This window comes from Hevea brasiliensis, unplaced genomic scaffold (genome assembly GCF_030052815.1).
Source record: "Hevea brasiliensis isolate MT/VB/25A 57/8 unplaced genomic scaffold, ASM3005281v1 Scaf25, whole genome shotgun sequence".
NCBI lineage: Eukaryota > Viridiplantae > Streptophyta > Magnoliopsida > Malpighiales > Euphorbiaceae > Hevea > Hevea brasiliensis.
The window spans coordinates 268,166-290,582 of NW_026614751.1; the positions used below are offsets into that span (position 1 = coordinate 268,166).

The window sequence follows — 22,417 nt, forward strand, 5'->3', positions numbered from 1 at the left end:
TCATTATATTTCAATTGTCCAACTCCAAGTTCTATCTTAGTTCCTGCATAATTTATTTTATTTTTTGTTTCTTAAGTTGCCACTACTATGATATTATGATGAACAGATATGTTCTGACACTTCAAATTATTCCTGTTCTTATTATTCCTTCTTCCCCTTCCTTTATCCCCTTGTTCTTTTAGCAAGAAGTTTAGATTTTGCTATGGCTATATACTATATTGTTGGCTTTGGCTTGAGATAGAATCTTTTATGGGCTTTTGTGTTTGATGGATTTGGGGGTTGAATTTATAGGATATATCAGGTTTCCATAGTTAAATGCTGTTAAGAAAGGTGGAAATTTAGCGCTTATCCTATATTGCAAATCAATTAGGAAGTTAATGGCTGAACATAAAGCTTAAATTAAGTTGTCTAATTCTCTACATTTTCACTGAGACTAAAATGGAAAATTTGGAATTGTGGAGACTAAAAGTTATATCTTGTAAATTTGGAAAAAAATTTGTTATCTAATAAATGATTTTTATATGTGGATGAATATGCCTCAGAAATAATGTATATCAGCAGCTTTACCAGCACAAATTTACCTATTTTTTCTAGACCTCTGGGAGTCCTCTTTTTATTTATGTTATAGTTATTTCTCTTATTAAAGTGGCAACTGTAAAAAAAAAAAAAAAAAAAAAAATCAATTCTCACTCTTGCTTTTCCTTTTATAGGATAATTAGTAAGTCAATTTCTTTCGTAAATAATTTTGCTAGTGAATCCTGAAATTTAAGTATTTCTATGTATCAATTGTGAACCTTTTAGTTAATGTCATATTGATTGCTCATTGTTCAATGTAGAAAGTTCTAAGCATACCCCAGATGTTGAAGAGGTTTCGAGATCAAGGGGAGGAGAACTTTCTAAAATCCCGATTGAACTTAAAAGTGGTGATTGGATTGTTAAAATAGTTGCCTAGATTAGGGGAGGAATTATTTCCATTGAGCACCTTTGATGAGGAGACGCCACCACCAGAGCCACTTCCATTGTTCAAGGGTCCAATTATAAGAGGAAGGGCAAGGGAGTTGCAAAGCTTGATTAGTAAACTTTGGAGGTGCCAAGAAGAACAGATTGGGCTTGGGCTTGGGCCTTTGGAGGATAAATGGATCAGCTTCACATAATTGGACCTTGAAGCCTAGCCTCTAGAATATTCTTTTTTTTTTTTCTTTATGCCATGTGGCAGATTAGTTATTTGTAACTCATATAAATACTTGTTTTCTACATCAAATGGGAGATAGCTAATATCAAATATTGAGAGAGCATTGATTTTCGGCCATCACCGTCAATTGTGAGAGTTTTATGATTTCTTCCTTGTTTCTTGAATAGAACTTGGACTTAAGCAAATTGACCACTTGCTTATTTTATCTTTATAATCAAGGTGCTCTAGCCTAGTTACTATTGTGTCTTGATTGGTTATCAATTCTGCCTTGTTTGTTGTTAAAAGATCTAATTCCATCTTTAGATGTTATGTCTCTAATCTAAATATTGGGGGTGTTCATCATTTGGTATCAGATCAATTGGGCATCAAACAAGGTATTTATTCTTAGATTTACTCTTTTAATTTATGCCTAGAATCCTTCATTCATGTTCTGTTTGTTTTCATCACAATAACATTCTGCTAAAGTGATTTTTCTAGGGTTTTTTGTAGTAGCTTCAAATCTGTCCGAATTTTTTTCATGTTTTTGGTTGAATATTTCTTGTTTCCTTAGTGATTTTTCATTCAAATCTGAGATTAATACATCATAGCCGAACACTCTACATTGGGTTTTAGATTTGATTTTTGCTTGAAATTGAGTTTTGTGTGTTTGTCTTGGGGTTGTAATCATTCAAGCTAATCTGTTTGTTCTTGCTATCTTTTACCTCTTTGATTTGAATATCAAGCTTGAGAAAATTATTGATGATGCATCTGATGATTATGAATTAATGTTGATTGTTGGATTGAATTAAAATCTGAGTTTGAACAAAAATAGTTATTTGGCTGTGTTTGGTTTGTGATTATTGCTGTTTGGCTAGAATTGGAAAATTGTGATAAGTTGTTTGCATTGATTTCTGAGGTTACACTTAGCTGCTGATCTTGAAATTTAATTTGTGATATTTTGAGGTATTTGAGACGTCATATATCAATTTTGGGGGGTAGATGATGCTGTTTGGCTGTTGAATCAAATTTTAATCATAAACCGGCCAATTTTTGGTTCACATAGTAAACCTATCCAGAAAAATCTGAAACTTTTTCCACAATTTAGATACTATCTCAGTAGGCTCCAGATAAAATTTCAGCTTAAAATTCCATCATTTGCATTGGAAACAAAATTTTTTGACACAAACCAGTCATTTTTTGGTTTACATAGTAAATCCTCCCACAAAAATTTGAAAAATTTTCCACTGTTTAGATGCCATCTCAGTAGCTTCCAGATAAAATTTCAGCCTTAAATTCCATCATTTGGTTTAGAAACAAAAATTTTTTGACACAAACTAGTCATTTTCTGGTTTACATAGCAAACCCATCCAGAAAAATCTGAAAATTTTTCCACTATTTAGATATTATCTTACTAGCCTCCAGATAAAATTTCAGCTCAAAATTCTATCATTTGTGTTGGAAACAAAAATTTTTGACACAAATTGGGCATTTTCTGGTTTACATAGAAAACCCACCCAGAAAATTCTGAAATTTTACCAGTAATTAGTCAGTTTTGAGATAGGTTTGTCCACAAAATTTTAGGAAAAAACTTATTCATTTGACTGGTGAACTGAATTATTACATCTTGTGGTGAAATTGTGCTATTGTTGAAAGTTGTGTGACTTGGCTATGGTTTCTGGGATTTTGGCTTGATATTTGATCATTAGGTTGTTAGTTTTTCCAGTCTATAAAATCTTTTCACTTATATTAATTGTTTTAATTTTTAAGTCTTCTTTTCTTTGATTCTATGTTTTATTGCATATTTTTATTTACGTTTTGTTTCGTCTCGTTCTTGAATATTTTGATAAATCTTATGAGTGTTTTGTTTGTTTTGTGTTTGGGTTCTTAAAAGAAGTGAATGAAGGAATTTGAGTGATAAAAGGCAAGAGTGGTGATTGCATAAGAGGGTAAAAGTCTAATTGTGTGCTAAACACTTGAGAGGGTGAGCCATTTATTTTCTAACCTTGTTTTCTTTGCAGCAAAATGGAACAAAACACAAGTAGTAGTAGTAGAGTAGAGGGGAGGAATTTTGAAGATGAAAGGGTTTATAAGGAGGCTATGGCACAACAATTTGAGAGACTTTCTCTCCAAACAGCTACTCATAATAAAGAATTGCAAACTATGATAAGAGACTTGAATGAGTTGAAGGGTTTGAGAGTTGATGTGAATAGGATGATGGAATATATGATGGATAATGAGAGGGAGAATAGAAATAGGAGAGAGGAAGTAGGTTTGCATATGGGAGATGGAGGTAGGGTTGGAAGGGGAATTCGGGTAGAACCTAGGATAGAGGAGCAAGAAGAGTTGAATTGGTATGATGATGAGTTTGAGGAAGCGTTTGAGTATGGGAACTATCACTTTGATGGTAGGAGGTTTCGGCCACCAAGGGGGAGAGGTGTTAGAGGTAGGAGAGGAGGAAGACAACTTAGATTTGATGACTATGGTGAGAGAGAGATACACCATGAGAGAGTTGATACCAATGTGGGAAGCATAAAGATGAAAATACCTCCTTTTCATGGCAAGGAGGATTCTGAAGCCTATATTGAATGGGAGAGACAGATTGAAATGATTTTTGAGTGCCACAATTATAGTGAGGAGAAGAAAGTTAAGTTGGCAGCAGTTGAGTTCAAGGATTATGCATTGGTTTGGTGGGATCAATTACTTGCAAGGAGGAGAAGACATGGCTTGAGGGGTGTTACTACTTGGGCCGAAATGAAGGAGATCTTGAGGGAAAGGTTTGTTCCACCACACTATGGAAGAGAGGTGAAGTTGAGGTTATAGTAACTTACCCAAAGAAGTAGGAGTATGGAGGAGTATTACAAAGCCATGCAAATTGCCATGATTAGGGCTAAAGTAGAGGAGGATGAAGAGGCCACCATGGTTTGGTTCTTGAATGGGTTGAATCCCGACATTGCTTACATGGTTAACTTGCAAAATTATAGAATGGTAGAGCAAATGATGCAAGTAGCCATCAAAATAGAAAAGGAGATAAAGAGGAAGCGGGCTACCAAAAGTAAATGGAACACTCAATCATCATACAATTCGGTTTCCAATGCACTATGGAAACCGAATTGGAGTGGAACACCTAAAGTAGAAAAAGATGTGCCGAAAGTGAAGAAGGAGGAGTGGAAAGGAAAAGGGAAGATGTAAGGAAAGGTAGAAGAGAAAAATAAGAAGGTGAAAAATAGAGAAAGGGATGTAAAGTGCTTCAAGTGTTTGGGAAGGGGACATTATTCCAATGAGTGTCCAAAAAGGAGAGTGATGTTTATTAGAGAAGATGGAGAATGGGAGAGTGGTGAAGAAAAGGCCAAAGAGAGTGCTAATGATGATAGTGGTGATGAGTATCCTGATGAGGGAGAGCAAGCTCCCATGGATGGTAATGTCCTTGTCACTATGCGCACCTTGAGTGCACAAGTCAATTTGGGTGATGGAGATGAGGTACAAAGGAATAATATTTTCCATACTAGATGTTTAGTGAATGAGAAACTATGTAGTATGATTGTGAATAGTGGTGGTTGCTGCAATATTGCTAGTAGCTTATTGGTTGAGAAATTGAGATTGCCTACCACTTTGCATCCAAAGACATATGGTCTCTAATGGCTTAATGATTGTGGAAAATTGAGAGTTACCAAACAGGTTGTAGTGCCTTTTAGCATTGGAAAGTACCATGATGAGGTAGTTTGTGAAGTGGTGCCTTTGGTAGCTACCCATTTGTTGTTGGGTCGTCCATGGAAATTTAATAGAAGTATAGTTCATGATGGGAAAAAGAACAAGTATACAGTTTTGAAAGATGGCCGAACCTATACCTTGCTTCCTATGTCACCATCTCAAGTGCATGAAGACCAAGTGAGGGTCTTAAAATCAATTGAGGAAAAGAAAGATTGGAGAGAAAATTTGAGAGAGGCCGAGCTTGATGAGAGGAAAAATGAGAGGAGAGTGAAAGCAACAGAAGTAAAAGAAAAAGAAAAGAGTGAGGGCTCAGGGCAAAAGGAGAGTAGAGAGAAGAAAATGACTTTGTATGTGAGAGGAAAAGAAGTGAGGGAAGCCTTACAAGGGGGGAGACCTCTTTGTGTGCTTATGTACCGGGAGGTGAATTTATGTTTATCTGACAATGACCAAAACTTGCCTAGTGATGCTGTTTCTTTGTTGCAGGAATTTGAAGATGTGTTTCCAGATGATCTTCCTTTAGGGTTTTCCACCAATTCGGGGGATAGAACACCAAATTGACCTCATTCCGGGTGCTCCAATTCCAAACAGACCAGTATATAGGAGTAATCCTAAGGAGACAAAAGAACTACAAAGGCAAGTGGAGGAACTTTTGGCAAAGGGCTATGTGCGTGAAAGTATGAGTCCATATGCGGTTCCAGTGCTCCTTGTACCAAAGAAGGATGGGACATTCAGAATGTGTGTAGATTGCCGTGCTATCAACAAAATCACAGTAAAGTATTGACATCACATTCCTCGATTAGATGATATGCTTGATGAGTTATTTGGTGCATGTGTGTTTACAAAGATTGACTTGAAAAGCGGTTACCATCAGATTAGAATGAAAGAGGGGGATGAATGGAAAACTGCATTCAAGACAAAATATAGGTTGTATGAGTGGATGGTTATGCCATTTGGGCTAACCAATGCACCTAGTACTTTCATGAGGTTAATGAACCATGTGCTTAGACAATTCATTGGCAAATTTATGGTAGTTTATTTTGATGACATCTTGATCTATAGCAAAAACATGGATGAGCATTTGCATCATTTGAGATATGTGTTTGATGTGTTGAGATCTAAAAAATTATATGCTAATATGAAGAAGTGTTCTTTTTGCTTAGATAGAGTTGTCTTTCTTGGTTATGTTGTGAGTAGCAAAGGTGTGGAAGTGGATGAGCAAAAGGTCATAGCCATTAGGGATTGGCCAACTACTAAAAATGCATCTGAGGTTAGGAGTTTTCATGGATTGGCTAGTTTCTATAGGAGATTTGTGCCTAATTTTAGTACTCTTACTGCTCCTTTGAATGAACTTGTGAAAAAGGATATTGTGTTTGAATGGAAAAAGAAGCATGAAAATGCATTTACTGAATTGAAAGAAAAATTATGCACTACACCATTGTTGAGCTCACCTGATTTTGATAAAATCTTTGAGATTGAATGTGATGCTAGTGGTGTAGGTATAGGTGCGGTTCTAATTTTGATAAAATGTTTGAGATTGAATGTGATGCTGGTGGTGTAAGTATAAGTGCGGTTCTAATGCAAGAGAAACGCCCTATTGTATATTTTAGTGAGAAATTGAATGGTGCTGCCTTGAATTACTCTACTTATGACAAAGAATTGTATGCACTTGTTAGGGCCTTGGAAACTTGGCAACATTATTTTTGGCCTAAAGAGTTTGTCATACATTCTGATCATGAATCATTAAAACATCTTAAGAGTCAAAATAAGTTGAGTAAAAGGCATGCTAAATGGATTGCTTTTGTTGATTCATTTCCATATGTGATTAGATATAAGCAAGGAAAGGAAAATGTTGTTGCTGATGCACTTTCTAGGAGGTACTCACTTTTGTCTACACTTGATGTAAAGTTGCTTGGGTTTGAATTCATGAAAGATTTGTATGCTAATGATGATGACTTTGCTGGTTTGTACGATGCTTGTGAGAAAGGTGCATTTCAAAAATATTATAGACATGATGGGTACTTGTTTAAAGAGACTAAACTTTGTGTGCCTAAGTGTTCTATACGTGACTTGCTTGTGTTGGAATAGCATAGTGGGGGTTTAATAGGCTATTTTGGCATGGCAAAAACTTTGGACATCTTGCATAAACATTTCTTTTGGCCTAAGATGAGAAAAGATGTTGAAAAAATTGTGTTCTAGTTATGTGCAATGTAAAAAGGCCAAGTCTAGAGTTATGCCATATGGGTTGTATACACCATTGCCTGTGCCTAAGGAACCTTGGACTGACATTTCCATGGATTTCATATTAGGGTTACTTAGGACACAAAGAAAACATGACAGCATATTTGTGGTTGTTGATAGATTTTCTAAGATGGCACATTTTATTCCATGCCATAAAACTGATGATGCCACTCATATTGTTGATTTGTTCTTTCGGGAGGTTGTCAAATTGCATGGCATACCTAGGACGATAGTTAGTGATAGAGATGCTAAGTTCCTAAGTCACTTTTGGAAAGTCTTGTGGGGTAAGTTAGGCACTAAACTTCTGTTTTCCATTACTTGTCATCCACAGGCTGATGGACAAACTGAGGTAGTGAATAGGACACTAACCACTCTATTGCGTGCTATGATCCAAAAGAACTTGAAATCTTGGGAAGATTGTTTGCCATTGGTTGAGTTTGCTTATAACAGTGTTGTGCATTCTTCCACAGGATTTTCACCTTTTCAGCTTTTATATGGATATAATCCATTCACACCACTAGACTTGCTACCATTACCTATGGATCATATTGATAGTCTAGATGGTAAGAAAAAGGCTGAATTGGTTAAGAAATTACATGAGCAAGCTAGGGTACACATTGAAAAGAAAAATGCACAATATGCTTCTCATGCTAACAAAGGCCACAAGGTACTTATTTTTGAGCTAGGTGACTTGGTGTGGGTATATTTCAGGAAGAAACGGTATCTAAACCAACGGAAATCGAAACTGCATCCAAGGTGTGATGGTCCATTCAAGGTGTTAGAGCAGATCAATAATAATGCCTACAAAATTGAACTGCCAGGTGAGTATGGCATTAGTGCTACATTTAATATTTCTTATCTTTCTCCTTTTATTGATGCAGGTCCGAATTCGAGGATGAATTCTTTTCATGAAGGGGGGGATGATGAGGAGACGCCACCACCGGAGCCACTTCCATTGTTCAAGGGCCCAATTACAAGAGGAAGGGCAAGGGAGTAGCAAAGCTTGATTAGCAAACTTTGGAGGCGCCAAGAGAAACAGATTGGGCTTGGGCTTGGGCCTTTGGAGGATAAATGGATCAGTTTCACACAATTGGACCTTGGAGCCTAGCCTCTAGAATATTTTATTTTTGTTTCTTTATGCCATATGGCAGATTAGTTTTTTGTAACTCATATAAATACTTGTCTTCTACATCAAATGGGGGATAGCTAATATCAAATATTGAGAGAGCATTGATTTTCGGCCATCGCCGCCAATTGTGAGAGTTTTATGATTTCTTCCTTATTTCTTGAATAGAACTTAGACTTAAGCAAATTGACCACTTGCTTATTTTATCTTTATAATCAAGGTGCTCTAGCCTAATTACTATTGTGTCTTGATTGGTTATCAATTCTGCCTTATTTATTGTTAAAAGATCTAATTCCATCTTTAGATGTTATGTCTTTAATCTGAATATTGGGGGTGTTCATCAACCTTCCTTCAGGTAATCATCATATTTTGGTGAAAGCATTCCTTTTAATACCAGGGCTGGGACCTTCATTTTTCATTTCCCTTCTCAACACCACCCTCTCTCCCCGCCACCCCACCCTTCTCCCAAAAAATAATGATATTGATATTGATATTGATAATGATAATAAGAGGAAAAAGTTGAAGCTTTTTTGGATCTCTGAATAAAAGTTCACCTTATATGATCCTCAATCATTGTATGCATTTGAGATTACATTATGCACTTTTTGTATGCCGTTATGGCCCATAAAGTGGGGTCTGAGGAGGTTGAATTTGGTGAATTCTATTCCTACTGTCGACACCATATTTTGGCCGATCCCTAGAATCAATAAAAAATTCTTTTTTTGAACAGCTAATCACGTTTCCAGTCCCTCTTTGATAGGCGGTCACATTTCCGATCTCTCCTCACAGAGAATTGAATCAATGCTAAGTCCTCACATTCATTAAAGCCTCGCCGATCTCTCAAAATCATTTTACCGACCTCTCAAACCCGATGTCGGATTAAGAATATTCCCGATCTCGTTGATAAATGAAATGAACACTAGATCTTTTCCTACCTTATTGCCGACCTCCTTGCCGAAATTTTAAGATCTAAAGTGTTGTTTCGATTCCGATCTTTAGTGTTCGAGTTAAATTTTATTTCTCCCCTACCGATCTCATGTTTAAAGTGCTTTCCGATCTCTCATACTTAGATTAATAATCACATTTAGTTTTTGTTTCTTTGTGCTCATACAATCAAATACTCGACAAATAATGGTTTAAAATTTTCCGATCACAATCATTCATTGAACAAAAGGCATTCCATTTCATGTCATAATTTGTACAAGTTATTGGATCACCCCACTGATCTACATTTGATCACTCTCCCTCTCTCCTCACCTTCGGCTTCATCCTCACTGTCTTCATCATTGTCCTCGGGAGCCACGTCGCCATCCAAGAGAAGTCTTCTCCATGAGATCCTTGTGAGCCTTCACATAGGCCTCGGCTATTCCCGTCACCATCTCTTCATCCCTCTCCTTAAGCTCCTTATCTTTCTCCTTAAGCTCCTTATCCTTCGCCTCGAGTTCCTCTATAAGTTGAGCGACTGTGGCGTGAAGCACTGGACTTCCTTAAGAGCACGGTCCCTCTCATCCAAAACACGATTCCAACCGGTCTTCATGGAGCTTTGCCCGTCCCTCGACTTGAGATATATAATCCCGAGCGGATGAGAGTTGGGATCGGAGGGAATCCACCTCCGATTCTTCTTCCCGATCTCCTTACCATCCTTTCCGGATCATGGTCCGGTTCACTAGACACTCCACGCTTAAGCTCATGGTCCGAGTCAATATGTCGCCGAGACCATTCGATAGATCCTCCGAAAAGAAGATGGTAGACCCGGGACTTTGGCGAAATCGAGTTCTCCGTTATTCCTCAAGCGATCGATTTGAGCGCCCGAGAAGAGGTCCTCCCGGAGCTTGAGTAGGCCCCCTTCCTGCTTGGAACAACCGCAGCAGAGTCGGAGGTCGCTCCTCCGATCTAGGAGGAGATCGGGTAGCTTCGTGGTCGGCGGACCAAGGTTGAGGTGGGTCTCTTTGTATCTCCCGGGTTCGTGGGTGTTTGAAGTCGTTCAACGCTTGATCTCCTTTATCTTCCGAGATCTCTCTCCTTCTTCCGCTTCCTAGAGCCATCGCCACCCGCCATACCTGCACAAAGAAAAGGTTAGTGAGATCGCTAAGGTCGTGAGAATTGAGATATAGAAAATACCAATGCCAAGGTTAGAGAGCGGAAGTTCGCGGTCTTAATGGTGTAGCTCGTGATCCAAACAAGAATACTTTTTAGTGGCAGCCTCACTCTTCAAATCCATCACTATTAGGCTTTCATCTTGGCTCGTGATGTGATTCGAAGCAAAGGTCCTACCACCGGAAGTCCTCAAAATGGCTCGGATCTTTGCTCCTCACAATGAAGAAACGATTCTTCCAATTCTAAGAGACGAGGCAGATCGGAAAAGAGCCGAGGCTTCACTGAAAGAACCGGTCATCGTCCTTTCGGCGAGATAGCCGGCAACTCGGCGAACACCTTAGCCGTAGGTCCGATTCCTTAGCTCGGCATAGGCCCTAAGGCTACTAAAATCCGCCATGAGTTAGGTGGATCTGAACGATGCTCGCCGGTGAAGTTTTAGGACCTCCTTATAGAAGTCATCCGGGAATCAAGACCGCCTTTAATCGTTCCTCATACACCATGACTATGTCGTTCTCTTCAAAGGAGTGATCGACACGAACATCGCCATGGCACTTGATCGATTCATATGAATCGGGACAAATGTTGTATTCTTGAACAAGCGATTGCAGAACCGATGGAAGCTCGTCTATAGGAAGGGTCTCTCTCCTTGAAGGTGGTGCAAGCCTTGATGGTATGACCCGACAGAGCAGACCCTAGGGGTTCAGGTTGCGTGCTTGGCCCGACCGCCTCTTCTTCATCGACGATGACCATGAGAACCGAATGGAAGGAGGGCTCGCGCTCTCGACCTTCGCTCATTTTCAAGGAAAAAAACAAAGAACTTAAACTAAAAAGGATTAAAGCCCTTAGAAAATGAGAGAACTTGAAGTTGTGAGCAGGGATTGAAAATGGAATGAGAGAACAAGCGGCTAACCCTCCCTATTTATACTAGTCCGAGCATTTAATGCTCGCGAGGTTCTAGGCGCGCATCGATTGGTGAGACTCGGACACTTCTCTCAAATATCCGAATGTTCGAGATCTTAATTGGAGATCGGCATAATAAGTTAGATATTTTGAATAAAGGATCGCTTAGGTGTCGTTCGGATCGTAAACGGATAACCACATTAGAGACCGGAAAATAATCAATGCAAAAATAATAAGATGATAATCGCAAAATAAAGTCTTTATTTGCAAAAGATCGGATTACATCATTTGGGCGATCTCTAGAGATCGGATTACATTAACATTGGATCACATCATTTACGTGATCTCTAGAGATCGAATTGCATTGAAAACAAAATATACCATTTGGGCGATCTCTAGGATCGGATGACAATGAAGGTCTAACGACATCATTTGGGCGATCTCTAGAGATCTGATTACATTTTAGGATTACATCATTTGGGCGATCTCTAGAGACCGGTGGAACATCCTATCTAAAAGGCCTATGTCAAAGCCAAGTCTCGTAATCAAAAGACGTGTTTGACCTGACATCGACCGATGTGCGTGACTATGACTCTCATGAAGATGAGAGACATCGAAACCACACCCAATGTGGAGGAAAAACACCCAATGTGATGAGAAACCGAATGAACTCGGTTGAGCGATCGAGATCGGTACAACCAAGGTCATATAGATCGGTCAAATCCAGTCCTCTCACCTTCGATTAAGGTCATTCGATCACCGGGATCGTAAATTTTCAATCGGTGAGTAAAGAAGTTAATCGGAAAAGATCAAAACCACAATCATGGCGAAAGCAAGAAAGGAAGAGAGAAAATCGGATGAAGAAATGTCTCAGTATATATAGGGAAAATGAGCATTTATTGAAACGGGCGCGAGAATCGAGATGCAATTAATGCTTGGACCGAATCTTAAGGGATAATAGAGATCGGAGATAGGAGATCGTATGAGAGATCGGAATAGGAGCTAGGGAGGGATCGGAAGACAAAAAGAATAAGACAAATCCCAATAACCGGAGGTAGTTAAAGCGGATCTCCACCGCACGCCTAAGAATCGCCGTGCCGGGTATGTCATGATCATCCCAATCTCCACCGTTGATCTCACTTGTAAGGATGAATCCGGAACCCTTGGATCAAAAGAGAAGACGACAATATTTCACTCTCACTCGGATCATTCCGGACAAGAGGATTCAAGACCGTCGGATTAAAAGAGGAAAAGGACAAATATTCTGAGGAGCGATCTCAGCCATTCGTTTTGATTCTCTTTAATTCCTGTACATCCGATCTTGTACTTCAAAATCTTGACCCTCCATCTCCTCAAAATGAATCTCGACCCTTCATGGGGAGCACCGATTCCTATAAATACCGCATGAAAAAAAAAACAAACGGAAAATATAGACAAGAGGTCGCTATTATCGTGGAGGAACTCAAACTTCATTCTTGTTACTCTGCTTTGTAGTGATTAAAAGACTTTTGAAACTAGTTTTAGTGTTTTCTTGGAAAAGGTTTTGAATCGAACTCCATATTTCAGTTTGTTCATTATCCGACATCAACTCTCAGGTGATCAATCCGCCATCTTCATCACTATTTACCATCTCATAGTTATTTCAATATATTTGGCTCCTCACGGTAAGAGCTCATCTTGTTTACGTTTATTTTCCACACTTCCTTTGTTCTTTATACATCCGCAACTTCCTTCAAAGATTATTTTGCACTAGAGAACCTCAAAAGGTGTTATTGTAGGAGTTCATGCTCTTTTACCTTTATTAAGTGTCCACGTTTATTTTCCGCATTTTCCTTGTTTTCTTACATCTGCGATTTTCTTCAAGTTTACTTTTTGCACAACGATCCCCAAAGAATGACACTCCTAAATCATTTCTTTAGTGATCTTATTTTTATTAATCTTCATCATTTCAAAGCAAGTTTTCTAACTCCCGAGTATGTAAATGTTTGGGTAAACGTAGGCAAGACTTAGAGGTCTCTTTTGAGGGAAGACATGAATAACACGTCGGAAAATAGCCAAACTATTAGGTGACATAAATGGCGATCAAGAGGCCACAAAGTGAGACAAAACCAAAGTAAACGAAATAGAATAGATCGGTCATTATATTGGTAAAAATGAATATCCGAAGGTCGGTAAATCAAGTCTAGTTTTCCCCGTCTAGCCAAAAGGTATCGAGAAGCCTTATCCCTGACATCTTTGAACGTCAGGATCTTTAACTTTAGGTTCTTCGGACATCAAAATTCGTGAGATCGTAAAAGTCTTTTCGTGCTCTGTTAACTTAAAAGAGATCGGAGGAGAGTTCTTATCGGTCTTAACTCAAAATTTTGCTAACTATTAAATAGGGATCGGAGGAGAGTTCTTATCAGGTCCCAACTCGAGACCTAAATAACTTAAAAGAGATCGGAGGAGAGTTCTTATCGGTCTCAACTTAAAATTCTAATAACTATAAAAAGGAGATCGGAGGAGGTTCTTATCCGGTCTCCTCAAAACTTCAAATAAATAACTTAAAAGAGACCGAGGAGGGTTCTTATCCCTCAAAATTTTAATGAACAACTTAAAAAAGGATCGGAGGAGAGTTCTTATCCGGTTCTCACACCCGTTCACTAAGGTTGTCTCATTTACTTATGTATCTGGGTGATCCAAATTTAGTGAAAAATCAAACATTCCTTCTACCAAAAGGATTAACATTGCCGCCTAAGCCCTTCTAACTAATTTGTAAGGATTAAATCTACTTACCCTTATTAAGGGACGAGGTGGGGTGCCTAACACCTTTAGAATCTCTGTTTTGAAGTGGTTTCATTTTTAATTTAACTTCTCAAATGGTTTTCTTTAGTTTCCCTCAAAACTAAGGTGGCGACTCCTCACTCTTTCCCACTTCGGTGAGTGATCGTCCGGGCGACCGCAAAATCCCATTGCGACACCTACCATTCACCATCTTTATTAAATAACTACTTTCAAAGCTTGAATCCAAAATTTGGGTCTTGAATGTATAACTTTTACCATAGCATCAATCAATGGACCTAATACAATGTTTACATTAAAAACAAAAAGGGTTTATTCACATTGTAAAGGGAACTTCATAATAGACATGAGGAACTACAGTGAAATTTTTTTGGTCCCCTCCGCTTTTTGTTGGTTTTGGGAAAGAATTGGATTTGTTGATGTGCTAGGAAAATTGACATTCTACTTCTAATTCTTAAATCTTAACAATCTACAAACATCATAAACTAAGAGATACCCTTTGGAATGTGCTTTGGCAACTTATCCACAAGCAAAACAAAATGCTATGGGGATTTGGCTAAAGGCTAATCCAAGATAAACCCATCCAATCAGACATTAGTGGCTAGACTTTCATATATATATATATATATGCTACAAGCACATGTATCTAAGTATTTAATAAACACTCCTCTTTTATTCCAAAATTCACCAAAGTATATTTTGGAATCTCTTCATATGCCTAGACTAACAAATTCCATAAGAAGGTAGAAGGTTTCTCTTTCTTTCTTTTGCTCGTGACCTCCAAACCCCCGCCCCACCCCCCTTTTTTGTATGCTGTTTTGGATCTCTGAACAAAAGTTCACCTTATATGATCCTCAATCATTGTATGCATTTGAGATTACATTATGCACTTTTTGTATGCCGTTATGGCCCATAAAGTGGGGTCTGAGGAGGTTGAATTTGGTGAATTCTATTCCTACCGTTCACCATCTTTATTAAATAACTACTTTCAAAGCTTAAATCCAAAATTTGGGTCTTGAATGTATAACTTTTACCATAGCATCAATCAATGGACCTGATACAATGTTTACATTAAAAACAAAAAGGGTTTATTCACATTGTAAAGGGAACTTCATAATAGACGTGAGGAACTAGAGTGAAATTTTTTTGGTCCCCTCCCCTTTTTATTGGTTTTGGGAAAGAATTGGATTTGTTGACGTGCTAGGAAAATTGACATTCTACTTCTAATTCTTAAATCTTAACAATCTACAAACATCATAAACTAAGAGATACCTTTTGGAATGTGCTTTGGCAACTTATCCACAAGCAAAACAAAATGCTATGGGGATTTGGCTAAAGGCTAATCCAAGATAAACCCATCCAATCAGACATTAGTGGCTAGACCTTCATATATATATATATATATGCTACAAGCACATGTATCTAAGTATTTAATAAACACTTCTCTTTTATTCCAAAATTCATTAAAGTATATTTTGGAATCTCTTCATATGCCTAGACTAACAAATTCCATAAGAAGGTGAAGGTTTCTCTTTCTTTCTTTTGCTCGCGACCTCCCCTCAACACCCCCCCCCCTCCTCCTTTTTTCAGGTAGAACTTTCTAAAATCCTGATTGAACTTAAAAGTGGTGATTGGATTGTTAAAATAGTTGCTTGGATTGGGGGTGGAATTATTTCCATCGAGCACCTTCCTTCAGGTAATCATCATATTTTGGTGAAAGCATTCCCTTTAATACTAGGGCTGGGACCTTCATTTTTCATTTTCCTTCTCAACACCACCCCCTCTCCTCGCCACCCCACCCTTCTCCCAAAAAATAATGATAAAGATATTGATATTGATAATGATAATAAGAGGAAAAAGTTGAAGCTTTTTTGGATCTCCTAACAAAAGTTCACCTTATATGATCCTCAATCATTATATGCATTTGAGATTACATTATGCACTTTTTGTATGCCGTTATGGCTTTATAAAGTGGGGTCTGAAGAGGTTGAATTTGGTGAATTCTATTCCTACCATTCACCATTTTTATTAAATAACTACTTTCAAAGCTTGAACCCGAAATTTGGGTCTTGAATGTATAACTTTTACCATAGCATCAATCAATGGACCTGCTACAATGTTTACATTAAAAACAAAAAAGGGTTTATTCACATTGTAAAGGGAACTTCATAATAGACATGAGGAACTACAGTGAAATTTTTTTGGTCCCCTCCCCTTTTTGTTGGTTTTGGAAAAGAATTGGATTTGTTGATGTGCTAGGAAAATTGACATTCTACTTCTAATTCTTAAATCTTAACAATCCACAAACATCATAAACTAAGAGATACCCTTTGGAATGTGCTTTGGCAACTCATCCACAAGCAAAACAAAATGCTATGGGGATTTGGCTAAAGGCTAATCCAAGATAAACCCATCCAATCAGACATTAGTGGCTAGACCCTCATATATATATATATATATATATATATATATACACACACACACACACACTACAAGCACATGTATCTAAGTATTTAATAAACACTCCTCTTTCATTCCAAAATTCACCAAAGTATATTTTAGAACCCTTCCATAAGGTAGAAGGTTTCTCTTTCTTTCTTTTTTCAATTTGAAATAATTTAGTTACTAAAGTTTTGTTTTATTAACAAAATAGTCTTTACATCAAAATTTTATATTTAATTAATTATTTATTTTATATTTAAATAATTACATATTTTACAAAAAATAAATATTTTTTATAATTATAATTATAATTATTTAAACATGAAATACTAAAAAATATTTAATTAGATAATAATATGCTTTTTCAAATAGTAAAAAATAGATAATAACAAATAATATGTTTTATTAAATTCTTATTTTTTTATATTACATCCTATAATTATAAAATATTTTATTTTATAGTAATATTTTTCAATAAATAATTATAAAAATTCTTTTAACATGATTTTCAAGAAAAATATGGTACAAAAAAGTTTATTTTTATATAATCTAATATAATTTGACAATACATAATCATACATAAATCATTTAAAGTAATAGTTTATTTATAACTTGTAAGTATTTTCAAAAATTATATCTTAAAATAAATTTTAATTTAACTTAGTTGTTTGAAAAATTAAATTTTATCATATTCTAAATGAAAATTTAATTTAAAATGTAAAATTCAACAATAAACTTTATTTTATAATTTTTTAAGAATTAATTTAAAATTTGGATGCATAATTAGAAAAAATATTTAAATACTCAACTCAATTCAACTAAGCCTTTATCCTAAAAATTTGGGGTCGGCTATATGGATTCGCTTTCTCCACTCTAAACGATTTTGGGTTAAATCCTTAGAAATGTGTAATACTTCTAGGTCATGTTGTACTACTCTCCTCCAAGTCAATTTAGGTCTACCCCTTTTTTTCTTTCTATCCTCTAACCTAATGTGCTTTACTTATCTAACTGGAGCCTCCGTATGTCTACGCTTCACATGACTAAACCACCTCAATCTCCCTTCTCTCAACTTATCTTCAATTGGCACCACTCCTACCTTTTCTCTAATACTCTCATTACGGACTTTATCTAGTATAGTATGGCCACTCATCCACCTTAACGTTCTCATCTCTGCAACTCTTATCTTAGACGCATACGACTCTTTCAGTGCCCAACACTCACTACCATATAACATAGCCGGTCGTATGGCTGTACGGTAAAATTTTCCTTTCAACTTATTGGGAATTTTGCGATCACATAAAAATCCCGTGGCACGTCTCCACTTCAGCCATCCTGCTTTAATCCTATGACTAACATCCTCTTCACATCCCCCAGCTACTTAAAGGACTGAGTCTAGATATTTAAAGTGATTACTTTGGGACAGTACCACTCCATTCAAACTAACTCCTTCCCTATCACCAATTTGGCCTTCACTGAACTTGCAATGCATATATTCTGTCTTCGTTCTACTTAACTTAAAACCCTTTGACTCTAGAGTACTTCTCCAAAGCTCTAGCTTTCTATTGACTCCTTCTCGTGTCTCATTTATCAGAATAATATCATCCGCAAACATCATGCACCAAGGAATACTTTCTTGTATATGTTTTGTCAATTCATCTAAAACTAATGTAAAAAGGTAAGGGCTTATGGCTGATCCTTGGTGTAATCCAATTAAGATCGAAAAATCTCTTGTGTCCCCTCTCACTATGCGCACAATAGTAGTTGCTCCTTCATACATATCTTTCAACACTTGAATGTACTTAATAGATACCCTCTTTTGTTCTAACACAATCCATAAGACATCTCTTGGAACACTATCATAAGCCCTCTCCAAATCAATAAAAACCATGAGTAAATCTTTCTTCACATCTTTATATTTCTCCATCAAACTTCTAATGAGAAAGATCGCTTCCATAGTTGAACGATCAAGCATGAAACCAAATTGATTAAGAGAGATAGAAGTATCATGACGTAGTCGATGCTCCACAACTCTCTCCCACAACTTCATAGTATAGCTCATGAGTTTAATTCCCCTATAGTTTGAGCAACTCTGTATGTCTCTCTTATTTTTAAAAATAGGTACTAAAATACTTCTCCTCCATTCATCAGGCATTTTCTTTAAGTTTAGAATCTTATTAAATAATTTAGTTAACCATGCCACTCCCATATCTCCCAAACACTTCCACACTTCAATTGGTATTTCATCAGGTCCACAAGCTTTACCCACTTTTATTCTCTTAAGTGCTTCCTTTACTTCTAAAGATCTAATCCTTCTAGTATAATTCACATTCTTTTCTATTGTTCTATAGTCTATATTCCTGCTATTACTATTTTGACTATTATTAAAGAGATCATTAAAATAATTTCTCCATCTTTCTTTAATGTCCTCATCTTTCACCAACACTTTTCCTTCTTTATCCTTAATGCACCTAACTTGATTGAGATCTTGACATTTCCTTTCTCTCCTCCTTGCTAATCTATAAATATCTTTCTCCCCTTCTTTAGTTCCAAGTTTCTCATATAATTTTTCAAAAGCCTGTGCTCTTGCTTGACTAACTGCCTTTTTTGCCTCTTTCTTTGCTATCTTGTACTGTTCATATGCCTTATTATTATCACATTTAGGTAATTTCTTATACCATTCCCTTTTTCTCTTCATTGCCATTTGTACTTCCTCATTCCACCACCATCTCTCTTTTGAGGGTGGTCCAAGTCCTTTAGACTCTCTAAGTACTTTTCTAGCTACTTCTCTAATCTTTGATGCCATCTGTATCCACATATCATTGGCCTCCATATACAGCTTCCATACTTAGGACTCGAGAAGCTCATTTTTGAACTTCACTTGCTTTACTCCTTTGAACTCCCACCACTTTGTTCGAGCTATACTATTTCTTCTGACCTTACTTGAATTGTTCCTAAACTTGATATCCAAGACCACTAACCGATATTGACTTGTTAAAGCCTCTCCTGGAATGACCTTGCAATCCTTGTATAGAGCTCTATTTGTCTTCCTGGTTAAGAGGAAGTCGATTAGGCTTTTATGTTGCTCACTTTTGAAAGTCACTAAATGTGACTCTCTTTTTATAAAGTAGGTATTTGCTAGTATTAGGTCGTATGCCATAGCAAAATCCAGGATGTTTTTTCCCTCCTCATTTCGACTGCCAAAACCAAAACCTCCATGAACATTCTCTTAACCTTGTCTATCACTTTCTACATGTCCATTCAAATCTCTACCAAGGAAAACATTTTTTTCATTCGGTATGCTTTGCATTAAATCATCCATATCTTCCCAAAACCTTTGTTTACTCTCACTGTCTAGTCCTATTTGTGAGACATAAGCACTAACTACATTTATTATTTCTCCTTCTAGTACTAGCTTTACTAGTATAATTCTATCTCCTACTCTTTTCACAGCTATTACTGCGTCTTTCAATGTCCTGTCTATGATTATGCCCACTCCGTTCTTGTTTCTCTCCTTTCCAGTAAATCACAGTTTGTGCCCTGAATTACCCACTTCCTTACTTTTCTCTCCTACCCATTTAGTCTCATGAATGCAAGCAATATTCACCCTTCTCCTTTCCAAGGTATCCACAAGCTCCATTAATTTTCCTGTAAGTGATCCAACATTCCAAGTACCAACTCTGATCCTCCTCCTATCCTGTTCCTTCCTAATTAGTCTCCTTCTATGATATCTTCTATTGTTTTCTATGTCTATCTTGTGTTCTGTTCCACTATCTGTTCTACTATCTGTCCTATGGACTAACTTCTTTACCTACACCCGTCCATGATGTGGGAACCCTTGCTCACTTAACACCACACCCGGGCGCCGACATGGCGCGTCACTTTTGGTGAACGCCCTACACCCTTGCATATTTCTCACTACACCCAGGCTCCGATGTAGCTAGTCGTAAGTAGAGGACGCCCCAACGTTTATATCATTTGAATCCATATCATAAAGTGTGACGAAATTTTTACGCTGGTTGTCACCTACCGCAACCCTTCTCCTTTATTCGGGCTTGGGACCGGCTAAGCGTAAACTACTTAGACGGAGTTAGAAAAAATATTTAAATACTTAATAAAATATATAACTTTTTAAATATAAAATAAATAATTACTTAAATATAAAATTTGGTTTTAGAAACTATTTTGTTAATGAAACAAAACTTTATGGACTAAATTATTTCAAATTGGGACAATTTTAATGGTAGGGACTAATCTATTAATGGAATCGATTCTAAGGGGCTAAATTGTTTCTCATAAAAAATACATTGACTAATTTGTATTTTTGAAATATCTTAGGAACTCATTTGTAATTTACCCTTACTAAAAGCGCTTCAGTAGTCAATATTCTTGGCATAAAATCAAATGGGTTGGGAGATATTGTGTCTTGTTTTTTCACCATTATGTTAAGATCCCTAATGTTTTCTATGTGACTAGTATATTATTGTTTATAGCGCTTGATAGCAAATATTGGAGTTTATAGTGCTTGATAAAAAATTATCTACATGGGCATCTGAACAATTAGCCAAAGTTTATACCTGTTACATGGCATTGAGTGTTGCAAACTGTTAGGGTTAAGGGAAGTGTATATTGAGTTGTCGGCTTCACACTGCTAAACAGACATGGGTATGTGCTGATGATTTTTCATAAATATATGGAGTTCAATAGAGGCACAAATTATAATTGTATCTTTCTTTTCATATGAGACTATACATTTGGTTATTCTTCTTATTTTCATGGCAATCAATCAATGGCATTTTATTCCGATCCATTTAGAAGTCTTCACGAGTTTTGAGAATGATAAAACTAAGAATTTCCTATCTTAATATTACTTAATGATACATTACTTGATGAGGTATTTGATTCCTTTTCTATTGGTGATGACAATAGGAACACAGTGGCTTCATAGCAGGATTGAGATTGATGGATATGAAGAATATAGTGCCACTGAGTATCGGTCAGATGGATGCTCTAAGGAATATAAGGTCATTGAGTAAGTCTCTATGAAATCGGTCCAACTTTTATTTCTGTTTTCCAATACAAACCTGATTTTAAATTACATTTTCTTCTTCTATACTTCTTTTCACGTAATGAAATGGCTATCCATTTGATAATATGTGATAAGGTGAAGCATGTGAGATAATCACTAAGGAAAATCATGATATGCTGTTCTAACAGGTTAATATTTTTAGAATGGTGGCATAGACAACAAGAAGCCAAAGAAAAAATAAAATTAAGCAATCAAGAAGCTTAGAATTATGGGAGGAGTTTTAAATAACAGAGTTAGAAATGGTTTTGGAATTGGAAAGCACACATTGGAATCAGTTTGAATAAGTTTAAAATGGGCCAAATCAGCTACTAATTTCGTAAATTTTTTAAAAACCATAAACAAGATGACATGTATGAATTTAAAATACTGGTGTAAAATTGTTGTGAATTGGTGATGTGTATGCTTCTCATTGCACATTATTTCCTTCTTCCTTTGAAATTGTTATCCCGTCCTACATTCTCCTCTTTCCCCTTGCGAGTTTATCAAACTAAACACAGCTTTGAATCACGAAGGACAAGGATCTTAGGAATCTATTATATCCAGAAAGGGTCAGAATCCTATAGAGTTTTCTAATAGTTGTCCATGGCTCCATGCATGAAAATAATTACAACAGTTCTCAATTGCTTCTGCTTATGTCATGTGTTTGCTACACACTAGAAAAAATTTTCTTGTGGGCGAGATTTTGAGCATGCGAGATTTTGAGCATGCAATAGAGGATGAATCTCTGATATTAGAATGTGATATTGGTGGGGGATTGGTTCTTCAACGGCAAATATCAATTTGACATTGACTCCAGCATTAAAGCCTAGAAAGTAGGAGCCGGTTCTGGTGGATTTTCCAGGTTAGATTCAAAGATTCTTTTTTAATG

At 36.7% G+C, this 22,417-nt stretch overlaps 1 pseudogene; it reads left to right on the forward strand.

Moving 5' to 3' along the window:
* The window catches only part of LOC131176803 (uncharacterized), a 167,102-nt pseudogene that overhangs the window by 141,343 nt on the left and 3,342 nt on the right, over nucleotides 1–22,417 (forward strand).